The following is a 6085-nucleotide window of genomic DNA, read 5'->3' as shown; positions in this document are numbered from 1 at the left end:
GGTCCACTACATGGTGTACGGGCACTAGAAGATAGACGAAGAAGGAAAATGGGTCAAAACTCATTGGTGAGGTCCCTAAGAGACTTGAAAAATTTCAATTTTTTTTATTTATTGTCATCTTTTTATTTATTCATTTAGTCATTTATTTATTTATTCATTTAGGCCTCGAAGCCAAAGTCGTATTCTAATACAGGTGAGGTGGATTTTGGGCCTCAAAGGTCTAAAAACTAGCTTAGGACAGGTTGGGGGCCAAAAACCCAATATTTAGATTAGGACTGATGCAAGTGGGCCAAAAGCCCAATTAGATTAGGACAGGATATATTGATTTTGGCCCAATGACCTAAGCCTTTTGCTTTCTCTCCCTCCCCTTTTATGTGCTTATTTATTTTTCATTTGCTTAGACTTAGTTAAAATCTCTACTAAGTCGCCCAAATCTATTTTACACGTCTTTTTCTAAAATCAATCACTTTTCAACAATCAATCTTAAAAAGTTAGTCAAAAGATATTTTCAAATAGTCCGGGTAACAACAAGTTAGTGGACGTTTTAGGTGCCTTAAATCTTCCTAAAACGTTAATAGGAACCGCTTACTTAGAATCTTCAAATTTTAAACGATTTTTCTGTTTTGGATCGTTTAAAGTATCTTGTAAAGTTTTCTTAATTCCTTTTCAAAATTAAGTGGCGAATCTTCAAAAGTCAAAATTTTCACAAAACAGCTTGAAAACCCCAAAATTGATATTGAAAAAGTCGAAAACCTACATCTTTTATAGAGTTGTAGGATGGATGTTTCCTTCTCCAAATTGGAAGAGCTTTCATCTCCAATACAAATTCAAATTGGAGATTGTTTCCTTCTCCCATACAAATTCAAATGAAAGGTTGTTCCCTTCTCCAATACAAATTGGAGGAGTTTCCATCTCCTATACAAATTCAAATTGGGGATTATTTCTTCTCCCATATAAATTCAAATTGGGAATTGTTTCCTTCTCTAATATAAATTCAAATTGGAAGAGTTTCCATCTCCAATACAAATTCAAATTGAAGGTTATTTCCTTCTCCCATACAAAGGCAAATTGAGGGTTGTTTCCTTCTCCAATATAAAATTGAAAAAGTTTTATTCCTAGTTAAGTAAAGTGGTAAAAAGTTTTCCAAAATCTATTTGGAATGGGATATCATGCCTCGCCAACGGATCTTACGTGTAGAGATTCATGAAAAAATAGGAGATTTTTTTAGAGGCAATATCAATACGTAAATTGAATAGGTTCAGCTTTATGAAAATCTTTGAAGCACGAAGGAAACATGTTTAAATGAATGTTTAAATGAATCATACTTCAAGTCTAGTTTTAAAAAGATTAAATGTCTCGACATGTCTTGAAGTAGGGGGCATTTGTAGGTGCTAAAATTTTATTAAATTTAAATCCGTATGAAATCGGATTACATTAGATTCAAAATATATTAGTCCCAAATAAATATTGCGAATTAATATAATTGGATTAATTATTTAAGTCCAAACATGTATGAATTTAAATAAGGTTCAATATTTATTGGGTTAGTGCATTAATTTGGGTTACAAATAATGAGCCCACTTTACTAAGCCCAAGATATTGTCATATTCTAGAGGCCCAAATAAGCGTCACGTGTCAAATGACGTGACATGCCAAGTCAAGGGAATGAGCCAATAGGATCATGCCACATGTCAAAATGATGCAGCATTCCCAATGAAATCAAAACCCATAAAAGGTGTTTTGTCACTCAAAATCTGGTTGGTCAAAGGAAGTCCATCTTCATCAGGACTTTTCTCTTTCCACAACTATAAATAGGGGTCTCATAATTCAGAAAAGAACTTAGAACTCTAATAAGTAGCAAGAGAAAACTCGTGGATCAAACGCCGCAATTTCTCTAAAAATCTCAAGCCTTCAAATTATGTTCATCAAGTCCTCAAATCAAGTTCAAGATCAAGACTGCAAGATTCAAGAACAAGCTACCAAACCCTTGGATTCAAGCACAAGTTAATATCAAATCCATCAAGCTCAAGTTCAAGTTCAAGATCAAGTTCGAAGCCCTTGAATTTATAGTTGAAAAAGCGACTCAGAGGAATCACAGAGATAGTAACACTCACTTATTGAAATCAATAAATCGATTGTTGTAGTATTTTTCTTGTCTCGATTATTATTTTTGGTCTCGAGAATTTTATTGTCAAACAAGAAGATCTTTTGAAAGGTTAATTTTTTTCTATCAAGAAATTAGCCTTAAGTGACTGTAAATGGACCCGATTCATAATAGCAGGATTTTTGAATGTGGATTAAGTATATTGTTTGATATAAATAATAATAATTTATTCATTTATATATACTTATTATTATCGTCGTATACATGTGCGAAGCACATACACTTGACTAGTAGATCTAAAAAATGTAAAGTAAAAGAGTTAAAACCTAGACTTTTAATGCAACACGTAATCTAGAGTATTGTTTTAATAGATAAATATGAGTATTAGGATAAATATAAGATTCAATCTAAAAAGGTATTTTTAAATAAGAATAAATAAATAATAATTATATCTGCTATAATTTGCAATTAAAAATACAATTCAATAATTAAAACAAAATAGTGTTACAAGTTCTAATAAACCATCTAATAAATATATATGGAATAATTTTCACATTTTCTAATTCCCAAAATGTCGCATGGCTTTAAAAAATTACCTCACCCAAAATGTCACATAACTTTATAGACAAGTATTTGAACTTTTTTAATGAGACAAAAATTCAAGATCACACACTTGGAAGAAAAAATTCATGATCAAATATTTGTCGGTTAAAATTCAAGATCGAACACTTTAGGAGACATCTGAAATAATTTCAGTATTTACTATGCACTAATCAATTTCTCTTTCTTTCCATACAACGTCGATTGAGTCCATTGAAACTTCGATTCTATTCCTTGAGTTGGGATGGAAAGCCCAAATAATCTCCAAGTCAAGCCTCTTTCAGTCAAAGCAATAGAAAATAAATATTTGTGGGCTGAAGCTCGAAGAAACCAACAATAATAGCAGTCCAAAAGAATTAAAAAAAGACGAAAAAACTATACAATTAGATAAATACCCGTGTTCAACTTATATAACCCACTTAATTTTAAGAAAATTACAAAATAATGTGCATTTGAATATACATGTTTTAACAGCGTGTAACATAGAAAAACTCATGTATTTGAAGATACACTTTCTTTTTTTTCTTGTAATAAACGTGTATCTTAAGATAGGTAGATACACGATCTTAGCCGAGGTATTTGAAATACACGATCAGGTACTGTAAATTTTTGAAGTCTATGTTACATCCTGTAATTATAGTGTGGTACTACATTTTTGTGGTTTGTCCTTTAAAGAGACTATAATTCTGAAAGATTAAAGACAAAAGAAACAAAAGAAAAAATGGGCTTCAATTCCAAATTCTAAAAGCAAGTAGAATGGGGAAATGACAGAATTGGTCATTCGATGTAAACTAATGACAATCAAATTGACAAAAAGTAGTCTTATTCTTTTCGCTAATCTTCCTTCCTTTTCGCTAATCTTCCTTCTTTTAATTATTTTTTCACTGTTCTTATTCTTTTGTATAAACCTTTTGTTTTCTTCCTTTTGTATTTTGACGAAAACTTTTCACTGTTATTAATTTATATATAACAATTTAAACTAAAGTGAACAAGATTAAATAGATGCTATCACAACTATATGAACATAAAAATAAAAAAGAATAAGAATGAACAAAATCGAAGACAAGCCGGATTGTCAAATTGAGTCCTTAGTTATAACTTACATAAATTATTCAAAATACAATAACCATACAAAAATAAAGATGTGCATTAATTATGCCTTGTAATTTGCTATCAAATGGAATTTCTCTGTTCAGGACAATCATGCTTCTTCCTCATAATTATGTCTCTTTCGATTCATTGACTTTCCTGCCAAATGCATATTGCCTATTTGAGACAAGTCGATTTACACACTTAAACCTCAAGACCTAATTCTTAATTATTTAAACATTTAAGTGTGTAAATGAACCCATCCTTGTCTCTTTCAATTCAAATCCACAAAATTTACAAACTTCAAATTTCGATTTCACTTCTGTCGATAGTTATGTCTAACAAAATAGGAATTACTTGACATTGTACACAAATGAACTAGGGGTAGTTAGGTACTTGGTGAGGCTGTTAGTCAGTCAATGAAGAATCTCTCTCTCTATCTATCTATCTATCTCTCTCTATATATATATATAAAAGGATCATTGGAGGCTACTGATGTGGCATGCCCCAATGATCAGGAAGTCTATTTATTTTTTTCCTGTTTTTTTTTTGAGTTTTTTTTGTTCAATTTTAATTTATTATCAGCTATTTTTTTAATTAATAAAACCCATTAATTATCATTAAGTACCATTAATCCAGCACAACTGCTAATCTAGCAAAATCGTCACCATTAATCCAGCAAAATCGTTAATCCAGCAAAATCATCAGTCTTTCTTCTTTTTACCTCCTCTTAGCTTTTTCTGATTTCACCATTTTGGCGTTGGCATTTTCATTTTCATTTATCTGTTAAAATTGGTTCACTTTGATTCATTTGATAAACCAGAGGATAAGCAAGAACTGCTGGCATATGTGAATATGTTGCAACCACAATTAGCAGGTGTTTTTCTTTAAAATTGATTTTTATTTATCTGATAAAATAGGTTTTCTTGGATTATGGTTGATGTTTGGAAAACTTTCTAAAGTTCTTACATAGGTGAAGAGCTTCTAAGCAGAGAGATTTGTCAATTCAACAAGTATATTGATGGCGTTATGAGATCGCACAAGCTAGAGATCAGGCAGTGGTAATACTGGTAGGGGCTATTGTTCGGGAGGAAGAAAAGATCAGACTAATGGAGGTTGATACGGAAGCTCGAATAAGAGAAGCTTCACAGAGAGAGGCTGCTACTGCAGAGGCGAAGCAACAACTGCTGGCATATGTGGATATGTTGCAAGCACAATTAACCAGGTGATTGGTAAAATGGGTTCTGTTGGATTATGGTTGATATTTGGGAAACTTTCTAAAGTTGTTATATATGTGAAGAGGTTCTAATTTTATATTTAATTTAATATTGTATCTAAGCATATCTTTTATCTTTGTTAGGTCCTCTAAATTGTGCCTAAAGGAGTTTGCTTTAGGCGAAATACTTCAGATCTTTCACATGATTTTTAACATGAAGAAGTGGCTTATACAACCTCAATCCGGATGGCAACCAATTAAGATTACTCTTGGAGAGATCGTCCTTGATTCAGGGGTGGTTGCTGTAACATAAAATCTGCAAGATCTGGTTATGGCCGGAGAAAGATGGCTTGCATCAAATACGGAGATCTAAGACACCGTAGTACTTTAGTTAAGAAGGCTCTTTCCCATTTGTTATATTTTAGTCTGTTCACTTTCAGCACCATACATTTTCATAAAAAACGTGCTTGTACTAATTGATCCTTATAGTAGATACCATTGTTGGTTAGACATTTAGACTCTACCATACATAACTTTGATAGCTCATATTCTAATTGTTCTAATTCTAACAGGAAAAGAGTCGCAATTGTTAGAAGTAGACCCTCAGGCCTTGATGATATGGAACAAACAAGGGAGCATAAAATCACACCCCAAAACAGTCCACAAATCGTGGACCAAATAGGGACCTCTCTCGGATTCACCATCTAAAACAAGAAAGAAGAGGATACAAGGTGTTAATACACCAAAAAAGCCAACCAACAAGTTTAGCAACACAAGATGAAGCTCCACAATATTACAATAGCAACAAGAACAAGCAGGTTACATTAACAACACAAGAAGCCGAAACTAAAACAAGATATAAGATAGTTAGTTAGACAAGTTTTGATGTAGTCTTAACAACCCAAGAACATATTCCAATCTGGGACCTTTAAAACTTTACATAATAAACATCTAACTCTTATAATTGACACAAGAGAGGCGTCCGCCACCCAAGCACCAACGTATCAAGCAAAATGCAACACAAGAGAACCCACCCTTATGTTATGCCCTAGTTTCAATTGAACTCTCTCTCACTC

The 6085-nt window shown here is 32.3% G+C and overlaps 1 long non-coding RNA gene across 1 annotated transcript; it reads left to right on the top strand.

Moving 5' to 3' along the window:
• The first annotated feature begins 4031 nt into the window (after nucleotides 1–4031).
• Nucleotides 4032–6080, top strand: LOC124895966. The gene is made up of 3 exons (XR_007052249.1): nucleotides 4032–4670; nucleotides 4756–5018; nucleotides 5154–6080. It is a non-coding gene; the product is annotated as an uncharacterized LOC124895966 (long non-coding RNA).
• Nucleotides 6081–6085: the final 5 nt, after the last annotated feature.

Source organism: Capsicum annuum, chromosome 2 (genome assembly GCF_002878395.1).
Source record: "Capsicum annuum cultivar UCD-10X-F1 chromosome 2, UCD10Xv1.1, whole genome shotgun sequence".
In the NCBI taxonomy this organism is placed as follows: Eukaryota; Viridiplantae; Streptophyta; class Magnoliopsida; order Solanales; family Solanaceae; genus Capsicum; species Capsicum annuum.
Note: the sequence above shows the minus strand (reverse complement) of the source record. Positions and strands in the feature narration are given on the sequence as shown.